Raw genomic sequence first — 19,352 nt, forward strand, 5'->3', positions numbered from 1 at the left:
TCTCCTACCTGGGATTCCTCCGATGCATCCTTGAGTGTAACGCCTATTGCTGCTGGCGCTGCTGTTGTTGCTGCTAGGAGTCGATCGTCATCCCAGAGGGGAAGTCGGAAGACCACTTGTACTACTTCAAGTAAGCAATTGACTGTCCAACAGTCCTTTGTGAGGAAGATGAAATATCACAGCAGTCATCCTGCTGCAAAGCGGATAACTCAGGCCTTGGCAGTCTGGGTGGTGAAAAATGTGTTTCCGGTATCCACCGTTAATTCACAGGGAACTAGAGAATTGATTGAGGTACTGTGTCCCCGGTACCAAATACCATCTAGGTTCCATTTCTCTAGGCAGGCGATACCGAAAATATACACAGACGTCAGAAAAAGAGTCACCAGTGTCCTAAAAAATGAAGTTGTACCCAATGTCCACTTAACCACGGACATGTGGACAAGTGGAGCAGGGCAGACTCAGGACTATATGACTGTGACAGCCCACTGGGTAGATATATTGCCTCAAGCAGCAAGAACAGCAGCGGCGGCACCAGTAGCAGCATCTCGCAAACGCCAACTCTTTCCTAGGCAGGCTACGCTTTGTATCACCGCTTTCCATAAGAGGCTCACAGCTGACAACCTCTCACGGAAACTGAGGAACATCATCGCAGAATGGCTGACCCCAATTGGACTCTCCTGGGGATTTGTGACATCGGACAACGCCACCAATATTGTGCGTGCATTACATGTGGGCAAATTCCAGCACGTCCCATGTTTTGCACATACAGTACATTGAATTTGGTGGTGCAGAATTATTAAAAAAAATGACAGGGGCGTGCAAGAGATGCTGTCGGTGGCCCGAAGAATTGCGGGCCACTTTCGGCATTCATCCACCGCGTGCCGAAGACTGGAGCACCAGCAAACATTCCTGAACCTGCCCTGCCATCATCTGAAGCAAGAGGTGGTAACGAGGTGGAATTCAACCCTCTATATGCTTCAGAGGATGGAGGAGCAGCAAAAGGCCATTCAAGCATATACAGCTACCAACGATATAGGCAGAGGGGGAATGCACCTGACTCAAGCGCAGTGGAGAATGATTTCAACGTTGTGCAAGGTTCTGCAACCCTTTGAACTTGCCACACGTGAAGTCAGTTCAGACACTGTCAGCCTGAGTCAGGTCATTCCCCTCATCAGGCTTTTGCAGAAGAAGCTGGAGAGATTGAAGAAGGAGCTAAAACAGAGCGATTCCGCTAGGCATGTGGTACTTGTGAATGGAGCCCTTAATTCGCTTAACCAGGATTCACGGGTGGTCAATCTGTTGAAATCAGAGCACTACATTTTGGCCACCGTGCTCGATCCTAGATTTAAAACCTACGTTGTATCTCTCTTTCCAGCAGACATAAGTCTGCAGAGGTTCAAAGACCTGCTGGTGAGACACTTGTCAAGTCAAGCGGAACGTGACCTGTCAACAGCTCCTCCTTCACATTCTCCCGCAACTGGGGCTGCGAGGAAAAGGCTAAGAATTTTGAGCCCACCCGCTGGCGGTGATGCAGGGCAGTCTGGAGCGAGTGCTGACATCTGGTCCGGACTGAAGGACCTGCCAACAATTACTGACATGTCGTCTACTGTCACTGCATATGATTCTGTCACCATTGAAAGAATGGTGGAGGATTATATGAGTGACCACATCCAAGTAGGCACGTCAGACAGTCCGTACGTATACTGGCAGGAAAAAGAGGAAATTTGGAGGCCCTTGCACAAACTGGCTTTATTTAACCTAAGTTGCCCCCCCTCCAGTGTGTACTCCGAAAGAGTGTTTAGTGCAGCCGCTCACCTTGTCAGCAATCGGCGTACGAGGTTACTTCCAGAAAATGTGGAGAAGATGATGTTCATCAAAATGAATTATAATCAATTCCTCCGTGGAGACATTCACCAGCAATTGCCTCCAGAAAGTACACAGGGACCTGAGATGGTGGATTCCAGTGGGGACGAATTAATAATCTGTGAGGAGGAGGATGTACACAGTTAAAGGGGTGAGGAATCGGACGATGAGGAGGAGGTGGACATCTTACCTCTGTAGAGCCAGTTTGTGCAAGGAGAGATTGATTGCTTCTTTTTTGGTGGGGGCCCAAACCAACCAGTCATTTCAGTCACAGTCGTGTGGCAGACCCTGTCGCTGAAATGATGGGTTTGTTAAAGTGTGCATGTCCTGTTAATACAACATAAGGGTGGGTGGGAGGGCCCAAGGACAATTCCATCTTGCACCTCTTTTTTCTTTCATTTTTCTTTGCATCATGTGCTGTTTGGGGACTATTTTTTGAAGTGCCATCCTGTCTGACACTGCAGTGCCACTCCTAGATGGGCCAGGTGTTTCTGTCGGCCACTTGGGTCGCTTAGCTTAGCCATCCAGCGACCTTGGTGCACCTCTTTTTTTCTTTGCATCATGTGCTATTTGGGGACTATTTTTTGAAGTGCCATCCTGTCTGACACTGCAGTGCCACTCCTAGATGGGCCAGGTGTTTGTGTCGGCCACTTGAGTCGCTTAGCTTAGTCACACAGCTACCTCATTGCACCTCTTTTTTTCTTTGCATCATGTGCTGTTTGGGGACTATTTTTTTGAAGTGCCATCCTGTCTGACACTGCAGTGCCACTTCTAGATGGGTCAGGTGTTTGTGTCGGCCACTTGGGTCGCTTAGCTTAGTCACATAGCTACCTCATTGCACCTCTTTTTTTCTTTGCATCATGTGCTGTTTGGGGACTATTTTTTTTCATCTGCCATCCTGTCTGACACTGCAGTGCCACTCCTAGATGGGCCAGGTGTTTGTGTCGGCCACTTGGGTCGCTTAGCTTAGCCATCCAGCGACCTTGGTTCACCTCTTTTTTTCTTTGCATCATGTGCTGTTTGGGGACTATTTTTTGAAGTGCCATCCTGTCTGAAACTGCAGTGCCAATCCTAGATGGGCCAGGTGCTTGTGTCGGCCACTTGGGTCGCTTAGCTTAGTCACACAGCTAACTCATTGCACCTCTTTTTTTCTTTGCATCATGTGCTGTTTGGGGACTATTTTTTTGAAGTGCCATCCTGTCTGACACTGCAGTGCCACTCCTAGATGGGCCAGGTGTTTGTGTCGGCCACTTGGGTCGCTTAGCTTAGTCATCCAGCGACCTCGGTGCAAATTTTAGTACTAAAAATAATATTGTGAGGTGTGAGGTGTTCAGAATAGACTGGAAATGAGTGGAAATTATGGTTATTAAGGTTAATAATACTATGGGATCAAAATGACCCCCAAATTCTATGATTTAAGCTGTTTTTGAGGGTTTTTTGTAAAAAAACACCCGAATCCAAAACACACCCGAATCCGACAAAAAAATTTCGGTGAGGTTTTGCCAAAACGCGTCTGAATCCAAAACACGGCCGCGGAACCGAATCCAAAACCAAAACACAAAACCCGAAAAATGTCCGGTGCACATCACTACACCAAACCCAGTTTGGACATTTCTGTGGAGTGCCGGGTTTTCTGTTACTTATATATATTTATATATAAACACAGGTTGAGTATCCCTTATCCAAAATTCGAAATCAAATTTTTTTGGCTCCCTTACTAAGATAATGACACACACACGGGATATAGTTAATATCTTTGCGGTCGGGATCCCGATGGTCAGAATACCAACACCAGGATCCCGACCACCGAGAATGCCGTCAGCTGCGCCAGGGCTATTCCCACTCATGGGTGTCCATGACACCTACAGAGTGGGAACAGAACCTGTGGCGAGCACAGCGAGCCACCGAGCCCGCAGCATGGTGAGCTTTCTAGTGCTCGTCCCGCTGCCGGCATTCAGACAGCCGGTTTCCCGGTTTCGATATACTGACCCCCAGGATCCAGGCGCCGGGATTCCATTCCCAACCCAAACACAAGAGTGTATACTATATATAGATATGTAGAAGTATATGTAGAAAATATCTAGGGTCTTTTTCACACCTGATCGCCGTTGTGCAAAATCGCACACCGGCCGATTATCGAATGAATGCGCATGTGTATCCACAGCAATGCGTAGGCGCAAGTCCAAACAGCGACAGAATGGTGTGAAAATTTTGATCGCTAGGCGTATGGAAGGTGATTGACAGGAAGCGGATGTTTGGGGGTGGTAACTGCCCATTTTCTGGGAGTGTCAGGAAAAACGCAGGCGTTCCTATGCGTTTTCAGGGAGGGTGTGTGACGTCAGTTTCGGGCCCTGATCAGCCTGTTTCTATCGAACTATAGGAGTAAGTCCTGGGCTACGCACAGACTGCACAGACTGGAAAAATCATTAGATGGTAAGTAAGTTGCGAATGGATTTGTAGATGTCCGCTGTCAGGCATCTGCATTCGCACACTTGCATGGGCCAGGTTTTCACTCTCTATGGGCCTGATTCAGGTTGGATTGCAATACACGATCCAACTGAAAAACTACATTGAGGATGCTGGGTCTGTCCTGCACATGCGCCCGTATTTTCTGCAGCGCCCCAAAGAAAATGCGATCGCCTCTGCCTGTCAATAAGGCGGGGCGGGGGGGGGGAGGGCGGCAATGCTCTGTTTCCAAGGCAGAGACAGAGTGTTGTGGGGGCAGCGACGGAGAAATGGGGGTGGCAATGGAGAAATGGTGGGCATGACGGATGTGTGATCGGGTTGGCTGCCGAATGTCACAAGCAGCCGCTAAGATCCGAAAAATGGCGGCGGGCCTCCTGTGGGCATAGCTGATAGCATGCTGGGCGGCCTTGCCCTGCTATGGGGGGCCACCAGCATGCGATCCAAAGGATTGCAAATTCTGCTAGTTAACAGAATTTGCAATTCTTACTGAATCAGGTCCAATGAGCAGCGACTATCTGATTGCAGACCTCTGCAAATTTGCAGAGGAGCGATAAGGTCTGCATTAGGCCCATAGACAGCAGGAATGCTTATAGAAGATCCAGCACCATATAGCGGTCTTATAGGGGCCTTCTTCATTTTGTGAGAACAAGGATAATTACACCCCAAACTGGTCAGTAACAATTATAATTTAAACAGGGATCAATTTGTATATATTCAGCAGCAATTCTATAAACATCAGTACTGACTCATTTAATTACACAGGGTAGTTTTCTCAGAGAAGGAAAAATTGTCTGTTAAAAAAACCAACATGAAAAGCAGTGTTATGTTCTGTAATAATGGCCCTCATTCCGAGTCGTTCGCTCGGTATTTTTCATCGCATCGCAGTGAAATTCCGCTTAGTACGCATGCGCAATATTCGCACTGCGACTGCGCCAAGTATCTTTGCTATGAAGATAGTATTTTTACTCATGGCTTTTTCATCGCTCCGGCGATCGTAATGTGATTGACAGGAAATGGGTGTTACTGGGCGGAAACACGGCGTTTTATGGGCGTGTGGCTGAAAACGCTACCGTTTCCGGAAAAAACGCAGGAGTGGCCGGAGAAACGGGGGAGTGGTTGGGCGAACGCTGGGTGTGTTTGTGACGTCAAACCAGGAACGACAAGCACTGAACTGATCGCACAGGCAGAGTAAGTGTGGAGCTACTCTAAAACTGCTAAGTAGTTTGTGATCGCAATATTGCGAATACATCGGTCGCAATTTTAAGATGCTAAGATACACTCCCAGTAGGCGGCGGCTTAGCGTGTGTAACTCTGCTAAATTCGCCTTGCGACCGATCAACTCGGAATGAGGGCCAATGTACGTTGTTATTATGATTATTTCTTTTTCATTATTATTATTATTATTATTAGTTTCCTGAACAGCACTATGCAAAAATAAATGTGTATTTTTATATTTCCACATGATTGATTATTGGTATTTGTCACTTGGGCTCCCTCTGACAAGAAAAAAATGGGCACAATACAGCGCCTGCTCTCATTGTATGGTAGTGTTATTCGACAGGCAGCATTTTTGACCTACCTACACCCCTCCAAGACACACACACACACACACACACACACACACACACACACACACACACACACACTATCAAATGGCATACAGGGCTGTAGAGAGCTGTGGTACAGGTGGCGTGACATAATCATGAGAGGCACTGAAAATAATGGGGGAAAAAATATTTGCTGCATGCTGAAAAGGGTGTGTGTGTGTGTGGGCATCATGAAATATGATTGTGTATTGCCCTTGTTTAGGCATTCATTTGTATATAATATATGGGAATACTACAGTTAGTCAGACTCCGTATGTAACACATGCTCAACTTACTGAGCCTAGATTAGTAAACACGGGTGTGGTATGTTAGATAGATAAGACTTAGGTCGACAGTGTCTAGGTCGACCACTATTGGTCGACAGTAAGTAGGTTGGCATGGTCAACAGGGACTGTATGTCGACATGTACTAGGTCGACGTGAGAAAAGGTCGACATGAGTTTTTTAAACTTTTTTTGGTGTAGTTTTCTCCGTACAGTGACCGGGAACCCCAATTAGTGCACCGTGTCCCCTCGCATGGCTCGCTTCACACGCCATGTTTCAGGGAAGGTGCCTCACTGCGCTCAGTACAGGTTACCGTTCCCAATTGTTGTCCACGTGGATTGTAAAGTATGAAAAAGTTCTAAAAATAAAAAAAAAATGTGAAAAACTCATGTCGACCTGTTGTCATGTCGACCTAGAACATGTCAACCTAGAGTTCCTGTCGACCTAGAAACCATGTTGACCTACTTACTGTCGACCAATAGTGGTCAACCTAGACAGTGTCGACCTACTTACTGTCGACCTAGAGACCGGATCGTAAACACATAGAGGTATGCAAAATTCTCAAGGGAGTTTTAGAGAAATGTTTACAGAAAATCCATTACAGTATCATTAAACTGTTTGCAAAAGTTATGACTAAAACATTGGCTAAAATTAGACTAAAATGAAAACTGAGATCCACTGACAAAATCTTATCTAAAACAAAGCAAAAAAAGAGACTAAAATTTGACTTTAAACAAACCACAATAAGTAATCAACTACTAAGACTAAAATTAAATTTAAAATCCTTGTCAATATTAACACTGGTTGGACCCGGGCCCCTGCTAAGCCCCTTCCACAATCCAGGTTTGGGTAAATAGTACCCACGCACCTCAGTTGTCCTGATGGAATAGGTTGCTGTAACCTCATATTATGGTGTAGACAGCACACTGATACTGTATATTAGAGATTTCCCTAAGGGTGTGAGGAGCATAAGCTTTATGAAGAACATATCAGACTTTGGTCTTCAGTAGTCCAAAGGTATTTTCAGTCACACATCTATTTGTTTTGTGGGCCTCATTATGTTTCAGTTGTGCAAGAGTCTGTGGCTGTAAAGGATAGGTCATAAGCCAGGAGTCATTGCCACATGCATTAAACCTCTATCGTCCTAGGTCTGCTCTCACCCATATGCACACATACACTCTGATGAAATAAATGATACGGACTACCGGATTGGTAATTTTAAAAATAAGTCGGCTTTTATTTTTTCGGGTAGCAGGGAGTATGGTGGCAAAAAAAGGGGACAGCCTATTTAAATGTATGCATATGTGGAAACATCAAATATAATAATAATAATAATAATAATAATAATAAACAAATAAAATAAAAATTAAAAAAAAATATAAAAACCTAATCACACATGCTAAAATGTAACCCTAATTTACAACTAAGAAGAATGGGCCCAAGATTAAGCACAACTCCCTCAACAACTGGAAAAGGGGAAGAGGCCAACTGCCACCCCTTTTCAGGAGCTAAACAGGAAGGATAGTGGCCAACTGACCACACCACCCTTCCTCATTTTGAGGTGCCTTGACACAGTGATACAGTGCAGGTCAGATACAATGCAGGTTTGATACAGTGTGGGTCGGATACACCCTGTGAGAAGGAGCCCACCTGGACTGATGGTGCCCCCAAACCCCCACAGGGAAATAGCCTTCCACATACCTGCTGACAGTCCCTAACACCTCAGGGTCCCATAATGGACAGAAAACCAATTAGACCATCCCTCCTGCCAAAGGTTCGGATGAACAAAGAGACCACCCTAAGACTTAACATAACATAAAAAACAAGGACCACTCACACACCAACTAATATTCACTCTATAGGCTACTACCTGCAATCTAGCAACAACTCTTAACCCTTCATGTGCTACCAGCTAGCAGCCCCAAGTTCTAGAGATTTATGACACTCTGGCCATATAAAATCACTCTGGCCATATAAAATGACTTCCATGTTCTTTCTATGATACATATTTTGACATCTTCATTGCTCTGCTTTTTATTGGGTTAAGTCTTCCCTGGACACATTTTAATGGTAAGTACATCCCATGCAATAACAGCATACACTTATGGAATTACCTGACATAAAATCACATAAGACTAAGGATGTGCCCCCATCAGTTCAAAGTTATTTTCTTTGTGGCACTCCAAAAAAAAAAAAGTTTCGAAAGAGTAAATAACTGTCATTGCTAGACTGTAGGTGGGCAGGAGAATCTCCTGTTCTGATAGAAGGCACTGCCAGCAATTGTCGCTGGTGCAGCTTTTTGTATGCCCCAACAACTTGGCAAGATCAGTGCCAGATAAAGATACACGTGGGTCTGCAGTTTACAATCGTGAAAGGCCTATTGTATACTGCCACAAGGGGTGTGACCAGCACCATGGAGATGTGACTAGTGATTTGAGAGGTGTGAACAGTGTTGTGAATGTATGATCTGCACATGGGCTATATCAATAGTGTAATGTGAGAGTATTTGACGCAGGGGAATAACTAGAACTTTGTGGGCCCCATAGCAATTTGAAGATGCTGCTAGGATGATATCTGCAGAGTTTATATTCTAAGCTTTCTCAATCTCACCTCTGGATGACCACCAGCAGTACTGGGGTGGTTTAAGATAGGAAGAGGCCCCTTTCTCACCAGCACAGTTGGAGAGTAGACTCTGGTGCTATGCCATGTGCAGGTCACTGGAAACATGGCGCATGTGACATGTTCCTGACTATTTCTCTACTGAGCCTGTGCAAATCTTTCTCGAAAATGGCTATTGTGCCGTTTTCCTGGGGCTTTCTGCAGTGCCAGACTGTGGTGAGGGTAGTATAATGCATGGGTACCCTGCACCCATTATAGATACTATGCAGCCTGTGTCTCATGACCCCAGACAAGACAGAGCATTTTGGGCAGCATGGCAAGAGTGTGTGTGCGTGTGTGTGTGTGTGTGTGTGTGTGTGTGTGTGTGTGTGTGTGTCTCTGACCTCCTCCATGAGTGCCTGTGATGAGACGAGGCACAGAGAAGCAATATGCGCTATGCAGGACTGACTGGTGGGGGTCGAAAGGGGAGGTGGAACAATCTTATGCAAGGATCAGATACAACCTAAGGCTCATTTTAGCAGTTTATGGAACATCTGGTACACTAGTATATAAACTGACATTACTACACCCAAGGATACTCAAGGAGCTAAAAAATGTGCTGGTTACACCTTTAAGAGAATTATTTAACCAGTCACTAAATACAGGTGCTATTCCAAATGTAGTTCCACTGCACAAAAGTGGAAGCAAGGAAAAAGCAAGTAACTACAGACCAGTAAGCCTTACTTCAGTAGTAGGGAAAGTAATGGAAAAACTATTAAAAGAAAAAGTTGTGGAATATCTTAAATCAAACAACTTACAGGATCCAAAACAGCATGGATTTACTGGTGGGAGATCATGCCAAACAAATCTTATTGACTTTTCTGTGACGAAAATAATAGATCAAGGGGGATCTGTAGATGTAGCATATCTAGACTTTAGTAAGGCATTTGACACTGTCCCACATCTCAGACTAAAAGCGTGGGGGTGGATTATAAAACAGTTAAATGGATAAGAACCTGGTTGCAGGATAGGAAACAGACAGTTGTAGTGCTCCACTGGTGACATTTCCCTCCATAGATTGCACTCCATTGTGCAGTCTATGGAGGGAAATGTTACCAGTGGAGCACCCCAGGGATCTGTACTTGGTCCAGTTTTCTTTAATATCTTTGTTGGTGACATTGCAGATGGTATTGAAGGGAAGCTATGCCTTTCTGCAGATGATACAAAGATATGCAACAGGGTAGACACACCGGGAGGGGTAAAACAAATGATTGATGACCTAGGTAGACTTGAGAAATGGTCAAGAACATGGCAACTACAGTTTAATGCTAATTAATGCAAAATCATGCACTTAGGTCTCAAAAACCCAAAGGCTAAATATAGTATCAAGGGTACTATAATGGAAACTACTGAGGAGGAAATGGATTTAGGAGTCACTATTTCAAGTGACTTGAAGGCAGGAAAGCAATGCAACAAAGCAATGAGAAAGGCAAGTCAGATGTTTAAAAACACAAATATAAGGAAATAACTTAGTGCGCAAAGTGATAGCTGCTGGACGTTTCTCCCTTCACCGAAGGTTCCCAATCCCTTCACCAGAAGTACAACAATGATAAAAAATAGGAAGGGGGACTTATCCTGCGCTTCTTGGGAGAATCACCATTCAATATGACTCAGGCGTTGTTTGTAATCTCCCACATATGGAAAAACAAAATAATCAAATAATGTGAAGTACAATTTTTTTTTTGTACAAACATTTTATTGAGTTTTCACAGTTGTACAGATTCAACAATACAAACGGAAGACATTCCTCCAAACTGGTCAACGTTAGCAGTTACAACATATATAATTTCAAGTGTTGATCGGGGAATGTCCGTTCTTCCAATCAGTTGAAAAATTTTATTACTTTAACCATTTGACAGACAAGACATACAACCAGACAGGAACACTTAGGGCCACATATAGGAAGGGGGGGGGGGGGTGGAGTATAACCGGGGGGGAAATAGATGAGTAAAAGCGGGAAAGCCTGGGATACCCGAGTAACATGTTATTGAAAACCTTTACTTTACATATGGATATGGTCTAAAACTCTTAAACTGTAGGTGCTAGAAGGAGATTGTGGGCGGGTGCCTGTTCCTAGTGTTGTGGGGGGGGTGATACAGATAAGGTGGATTATCTTTGGTTGCAAGAGTTACAGGTAGTCAGCAATCAAAGTGGGTTTTTATTCTGGACCAGTCCTGGTTACCAAAAAATAGCGAGAAATTACTTTTAGACTGCGGGTCCAGCGATCTTATGAATGCGTCCCATTTATTATGATATGTAGCGAGAGTTAATGGTTCATTAAGCAGCAGTGATTTCATATCAAAATACATCATTTGGAGGAGGCGAGTTTTCAACTCTAGAATAGTGGGAGCTGTTTTCTTAATCCAGTGCTTCAGAACTAATTTTTTAGCTAGAGTTAAAATAATGACCAGAAAGGGTATTCGGGCGTGCATGCTAGGTCCCAACTTCCATTTGTCAAACCAGAATAATAAGCAAGCCTCCGGGGAGGGTAATAAAGAGACATTGAGAATTTCATTAACATATGTTATCAGCTTGCACCAGAATCTATAGATTTTGGAGCATTCCCAAAAGCAGTGGTAAAACTTTGCGTTAGACATAGAGCATTTCAAGCAGATACCTGATTCCTTATCAGCCATGTGTTTCCTCTGGGCAGGTGAGATATAGGCCCTATGAATGAATCTAAAGTGTGTTTCTTGTAAATAAGCAGATTGCAGATGTTTTGCATATGTGAAATATCTTGTAAACAAGATATCTGGGCTCGCACTGAGAGAGGGTATATCTGTAATCCAGCTTCTAAGAATCTTATTTGAAAGCTGGGTGACCTCTGGTTTCGCGGAGATGAGTCGGGGGTATAAGTAACTAAGTCTATACCCAATGGATGGGCGAGCTTGTAAGAGTTGGATAATGATGTGTGTGTTGGCCGCAGTAGAGGCCTGTCGAGGGAGAGATTGAGCATAGTGTCTGATTTGGAGATATAGGTAAAACATGTTACTGGGAAGAGAGAATTGTTGCTGAATGTCAGCAAAGGGGATAATTTTCCCACCTGGGTCAAAGACCTTGTTCACGAGAGCCACACCTTTCCTCCTCCAGACCCGGAAAGCTGGGTTGTTCAGGGAGGGGGAGAAATCTGGATTACCCCACAGGGGAAGATAAGGAGAGTATCGAAAGTCTCTTTTTAATTTCTTGTGGAGGCTTATCCAGTTGGTGTAAGTGTCATGGAAGATAATATTTGTATAGACTGAAGGTGGTATGATTGAGGACTTGAGGTGTAGTAGAGCGGCGGGGGAAAGGGGAGCAAAAATGGCATTGTCCAGCGCCACGTCTGTGAAAGTGGAATCGTCTAGCAACCAATCACCAGCATAACGGAAGAAAACCGCAGTGGAGTAGGATTTGAAATCAGGAATCCCTAGTCCTCCTAGTTTCTTGGGCAGCATGAGTTTGGTCAGGGCTATTCTAGGGCGCTTTCCATTCCATAAAAAGGAGGAGATGGCAGAGTTGATGGAGAGAATATCACCATTGGAGAGAGCTACAGGGAGCATTTGGATCAGGTAAAATATTTTGGGGAATATAACTGTCTTGACCGCCGTCGCCCTTCCCAGCAAAGAGAGGGGCAGAAGATTCCATGCCTGCATTAAAGCTGTCACTTTTTGAATGATGTGTGAGAAGTTTGCCCTATATATATCCTCCACTTTTCTAGTGATATGAATCCCTAGATATTTAAATTGGGACAAACTAATCTGAAATCGGGAGAAAGCAGAGGTTGATGTTAAGTCCAAGGTATATGATCCTATCGGCATTAATTCTGACTTTTCTACATTAACTTTGTAGCCGGAAACTGCTCCAAAGGCTTCTATCAGAGTCATAATGTGTGGAATTGAGGTGAGTGGGTCCGTGACAAAGAGTAACATGTCATCTGCATATAGTGAGACTTTTAATGTGTAATCAGAGATGGTTATCCCTTTAAACCCCTTTGAGTTGCGTAGGTGGATGGCAAGAGGCTCAATAGCAATTGCAAAAAGGAGAGGAGAGAGAGGGCAACCCTGACGCGTGCCCCTGTGTAGGGGGAAGCGGTCCGAGATCTGGCCGTTACATAATATTTGCGAAAGGGGATTAGTGTATAGGAGTTTAATATATGAGATAAAAGTGGCGGAGAACCCAAAGGAGGCCATGGTTTTGAAAAGATGTGGCCACAGAACCAGGTCAAATGCCTTTTCTGCATCTAGTGAAAGGATGACCCCTGGTGGGGAGGTGTCTGAGGTGTGTTGTAAATGTTGTATTGCTGCAATGACCTTCCGCACATTCAGGACTGAATGTCTACCAGATATAAACCCAGTTTGGTCTGGGTGAATTATAGACGGTAGTACCTTTTTAAGCCTTTCAGATAGGATTTTAGTAAGAATTTTATAGTCCGAGTTCAGCAAGGAAATCGGCCTATACGAGGCTGGTAGGGTCAGATCCCGGCCTGGTTTGGGTAGTACTCTGATATAGGCAGCATTAAAATATAAAGGGGCTTGTCCTGACTGCAGTATGTGGTTAAATACTAGTACTAGTGTGTCCTGAATGTACGGAAGCATCAGTTTGTAGAAGCTGCTACTAAATCCATCGGGGCCCGGGGCCGTTCCCTGCTTTAGGGAGCCAACCACGTAAGTGACCTCCGCTAGGCTTATGGGGGCTGTCAGCCCTGCATCTACCGGTGCATCTAGCTTAGGAGGGGTAAAGTCAGAGGCTGCGTCAGAGGCGAGTAAGTTGGTTGAAAAGGAATCATTCCCAGGGGGTTGAGCAGGGCCCGGGGAGTAAAGGGTAGCATAGAAGTCTTTGAGGACAGAAACTATTTGGGTATTAGAGGATGTCATGGATCCGTCAGCTGTCTGCAAGGGGTGGACTAGAGAGGATGCTCTGGTCCCGTTTAGCATATTAGTTAGCAGTTTGCCAGACTTGTTACCAAATCGATGGTAGCGATAATTGACCGCATATAACGATTTATTACCTCTGGCGTTTAGAAATTCATTAAAGTGAGTCTTGGCATTGAGATAATCTTGCTTATTGGTTGCATGGGGAGTTTGGCAAAATGCTGAGTAAGCAGCGGATAAACGACTCTGCAGTAGTAAGTAGGTGGCAGCATATGATTTGTTTAGCCTTGAAATATAAGACAGTATATGTCCCCGTAGAACCGACTTAGCTGCTTGCCAGAAAAGTGGAGGGTTGTCAGTAGCATGAGACTGATTGTTTTTGTAGTACTCCTCCCACCCAGTCCTAAGCATCGCTTTAAAATCTTGGGATGTCAAAAGGTGGGATGGAAAACGCCATATTATTTTGTTAGGGGGTTCGTCTGATACATGTAAGGCGAACCATTGTAAAGAGTGATCCGAGACAGAGATCGGCTCAATCTCCACTGAAGAGACTCTCGTGAACAAGGACAGTGACAGCAACAGGTAATCTATGCGTGATAGGGTGTGATACGCTGCAGACATACAGGTATACATTTTGACTGTGGGATTTGTGGTTCTCCAAATGTCAACTAGGGATAGTTGTGTGGAGAAATGGGGGATACCATATTTGGGGAGCGTAAATGTGTGTGAGGGGGCAGACGATCTGTCTAGGTAAACATCTGAGACGAGGTTGAAGTCACCACATACTATCAGACCATCATTCATGTATGGTGTCAGTAGTGTGATTAGTTTATTAAAGAAGTGTCTTTTGTATACTGTCGGAGCATATATACTGCATAGCGTGTATTGTTTGGAGAAAAGAGTAATGTGAGCTAAGACATATCTACCTTCTGTGTCGGGAATCACCTTACGAAGCTCCACTGGAAGATGACGTTTAATCAGAATGGCGACACCGCGTGACTTTGAGTTGAAAGATGCACTGGCTAGTAGCTTCCAACCTAACATTTGTAATTTCAACATTTCCGCCTGAACCAAATGTGCCTCCTGCAAAAAAACAATGTCTAAATGCAATCTATTACAGTACAGCAAGATTTTCCTTCGCTTCGCTGGAGAGTTGAAGCCACCTACGTTTAAGGATCCAATCTTAATTTCAGCCATTACATATACACATGCGTTTTAATTTGAACTGTGAGGTATCCCGGGTGAGATAAAATATGACCGGTCTGAGGAAGAGGGGAAACGCTGGGGAGGAAACAAAGGGGAGGGGGGGACACACAAACAAAGACTTAACATTAATGAACACGACTAGCGCGTTCAGGACCGATATGCCGGGTTCCCATAGCTCCCGGGAGCCTGGGACAAATAGGCGCACCTGTAGGTGCCGAGAACAGAACAACATAAACCCGGAGCATTACTCTCTCCGTGCCCGGAGGGAACAGATATTCATGAACCTCAATTGCGCATGTGAGAGATGGAGCTAAAACTTCATAAGAGACTAAGCAACCTAAAACCAAACTTCAGAGTCACCGAACAGCAAGCTGTAAGTTAGGACTCTATGCAGTCGGTGCGCAGCATTCGTGAAGAGACAATTATTGCGGTTTCATTGCTTCAGTTAGTATCAGAGATGTCAGTTTCTGAGCGAGGGCGGCTTTCACATAGGAAATCTGCTGCGTCATCTGGAGTGGTGAAGTCAAAATGTTTATCTTTGTCGAAGATCCGCAATTTGGCGGGGTATATTAATGCAAATTTGATCTTGTCTGCTACAAGCCGGGTACAAATAGGGGAGAAGGCACGGCGTGCTTTTGTCAGTTCAGCAGAAAAGTCTTGAAATAGCCTAAGATTTTTGCCTTCCCAGTTTAGGACAGGCTGTTTCCTGGAGGCCCGCCATATTTCCATCTTATGTATGTAGCTCAGACATTTAAAGATGGTCACTCTGGGGCGTGTGTCGTTCTGGCGGGGAGTGGGGCCGATGCGATGCACTCTTTCTATTACCATTTCTTTACAAGCCTCTTGAATTCCGAGGAGGGAGGGGAGAGTGTTACTGACAAAATTCTCCAAGGAGGCCCCTTTCAGGGTTTCAGGGAGTCCCACAATCCTGATGTTATTACGTCTGGAACGATTTTCAATTTCCTCTAGCTTGTTAATACAGGCGTAGTTGTCTTTTTCCAGACGTTTTATCTCCCTTTGCATATCTGCCATATTGTGGGCTATAGAGCCTATTCTGTTCTCTGCAGTGGAAACCCGTGTATTTAAGTGCTGTAGCTGCGCTGTAATGTCACTCACCGCTTTTGTCAGCAACGGGCCCATGGTGGTTGAGATAGCGTCCACCAGGTCACCATAGAGAAGGGGGCTATCGCGGTGTCTGGGGGAGGCCTCCGGGGAGCCATCCTGCGTATCTGCTACTGACTTCTTGGACGCCGGGGAGTGATCGCGGGAGGCGCCGTCCGGCGCCATGGCTGGAGCCGCTCCTCTCTTCACTTGTAGCAGCGCCTGCTGCTGCGAGCGCGGCGGCTGCGTGGCTGTCATAAATTTGTCCATCTCAAGTTTCCTCAGGCGGGGAGGGTAGTGGGAGTGGAGATTGCGGAGGTTTGGAGGCTTAAAAGCCTTGTAAAAGAGGCAGAATAGCCGGGCACGGAGCGGAGCAGTGAGAGGGAGCAGCTCACTCCATGCACCCGGAACCGGAAGTGATGTGAAGTACAATTTTAATAAAATAAAACCATGCTTTAACATAGGTTAAAAGGTATGACAAATGTATAGCATAAAACCATAATTTAACATTGGTTAAAAGGTATAACAAATGTATAGCAGCATGCATGTGACAATGGTAGCATATACAAATGAAAGCAGCATGTAATTGGGACTGCAGTGGGGGGTAATGAAAAATTACCAGATGTCGGGAACTGTATAAACAGTTCAATACCAGCTTGCGGGAGTTTTGAATCTCAGGGGACCCGGGAACCCCTTGTGCCACGCTGAACTGGATCGGTGAAGATGCCACTGCTCCCCCTCTGTAAGTCCTTTGTCCACCGTGGACAAAGGACTTACAGAGGGGGAGCAGTGGCATCTTCACCGATCCAAGTCAGATGTTTGGTTGCATAGTGAGAGGAATCAGTAGCAGGAAAAAAGAAGTGATAATGCCACTGTATAAGTCATTGGTGCGGCCCCATCTGGAATACTATGTCCAGTTCTGGAGACCATATCTTCAGAAGGATATAAATACATTAGAGAGTGTACAAAGAAGGGCAACTAAAATGGTGCATGGCCTACATCACAAAACTTACCCGGAAAGGCTAAAAGATCTTTTAAAATGTATAGTTTGGAGGAGAGAAGGGAAAGGGGGGACATGATAGAAACTTTCAAATATATAAAGGGTCTTAACAAAGTTCAGGAGGGAAACATTCTTCAAAGGAAGAGAAGTATTATAACTCGAGGACATACACTGAGACTGGAGGGGGGAGGTTCAGGGGAAGTTTAAGGAAAAATTACTTCACAGAAAGGGTAGTGGATAAGTGGAATAGCCTCTTATCAGAGGTGGTAGAGGCTAAGACTGTAGAGCTATTTAAACGTGCTTGGGATAGGCATATGAATATCCTTACAAAGAATTAAGGTTCATAAAGGGTTGTGATTGCCTAAAGGATACAAAAAAAAAAAAAAGGGGCAGGCTAGATGGGCCAAGTGGTTCTTATCTGCCGTCAAATTCTATGTTTCTATGTTTCTATCATGAGTTTTGGTTTTGGATTTATATCTCCTTTGTGTTTTGGATCTGTATTTGGTCTTGCCAAAACTGCCCTTGCGTGTTTTGGTTTTGGATCTGTATTTTTTTATTTTTTTATTTTTTAAATCATAAAAAGCAAGTTTTTGTTCCTACAGTATTATTAACCACAAAAACATTAATTTCCAGCTATTTCAAGTCAATTTTGACTTGGCTGCCACCTCCCAGAGTGGGCAGCAGAAAGTCAAATACAGTATGTCTTGTGTGTGCATGTTTGTTAAAAAATGAGCTTGCACACTGCGGGTGTAGTATGGTATGGCGGCAGCCGGGATCCCGGCAGCCAGCATACTGGCGCCGGGATCCCGACTGCCGGCATACTGACTGCTGGGTGAGCGCAAATGACCACCCCATCACTGCAGTATGTATACCACTTTTGTATGAGGGCATACATGTGATTTCAAGATATTTCTCTAAAAATGAATGGGGGTCATTCCGAGTTGATCGCAGCCCAGCACAGGGCTATCCCACCCTGCATGTCAGTGCCGCCCAACCGCCCCCCCCCCCCACCCACCCGCCCACAGAAGTGCAAAAGCATCGCACAGCAGCGGCGCTTTTGCACTTTAGGAGTAGCTCCCGGCCAGCGCAGCTTTAGCGTGCTGGCCGGGAGCTACTCATCGCTCCCCAGCCCGCAGCACTGCGTGTACGCAGCCGCTGCAGCCTGTCCCCCGCATGGTCCAGCCACGCCTGCGTTGGCCGTTCCACGCCCACAAAACGGCGGCCAAACGCCGCCGTTCCACCCCCCCGCCCAGCGACCGCCTCTGCCTGTCAATCAGGCAGAGGCGATCGTAGCGCAGCGACGGCCTTCGTCCATCAGGCACGATACACTGTAGCGTGCAATCGGGTCAGAATGACCCCCTATATGCTGTGGCTTTTATGCTAATTTAACTTAAATCTTATTTTTCAAGTGTGACTTCCGTAGAGGCAGTGGGTGTGGACGTGTGCCCGACGGGTGGTCTTCAGGTTGCCGGCTGTCAGGATCCCGGCGTACAGTATACTGGGGCCGGAAATCCCGACAGCCGGCATACCGACACTTTCTCTCCCTCGTGGGGGTCCATGACCGCCCTGGAGGCAGAATAGATAGCGTGGCGCGTGTAGTGCGCCACCGTGCCCGCAAGGGGCTCATTTGCGCTCGCCACACTGTCGGTATCTCGATGGTCGGGCTTCTGGCGCCGGTATGCTGGTCGCCGGGAGCCCGGCCGCCGGCATACCATACTACACCCGTGCCCGACAACTGTATCCCAAATGAAAGCAATGCTGGTGTTAAATAATTCTAATAAAACTGCATTGTACAGGTGACAGTGTTTCGCTATCTCATCGTATGTTTACTTGGTGTGGTGGCAGTTAAATAAAACTACAGTAGCTTTACTGTAGTGATAGAGTCAGTTTTCTACCATTTAACACAAGCTATTTACTAATACCTTCAAGCCGTAATGGCCGCTAAACCATGTGCACGTGCTACGCACTCCGTACGCTATTTGCGTACAAAGACATCGCACGTGGTACGCAAGTTACGTACACACGCTGCGCTGAGTGTACGGAATACACACAGCGAGCGTACACACAGATAATAACCTTTTAAACCTTAAACACAGAGTATGATTATACTGTAAGTCTTAGTATTGAGATACTGTAATGATATACCACTGGTTAACCTGGATATTTAAGCAAGCTGTTTGAGTGATTGAGATACTCAGAAACCCTTTGTACTAGCTAGAGAAACACAGACACCTTGCTGAGGTTCCAACACCTTTACTAACGAGATTTAGCTATGTAAAAAGGAAAAATACAGTTAACAGCTTATACACTACAGCACTAACATAAAACACCTAAACAG

The sequence above is a fragment of the Pseudophryne corroboree genome, chromosome 10 (genome assembly GCF_028390025.1).
Source record: "Pseudophryne corroboree isolate aPseCor3 chromosome 10, aPseCor3.hap2, whole genome shotgun sequence".
In the NCBI taxonomy this organism is placed as follows: domain Eukaryota; kingdom Metazoa; phylum Chordata; class Amphibia; order Anura; family Myobatrachidae; genus Pseudophryne; species Pseudophryne corroboree.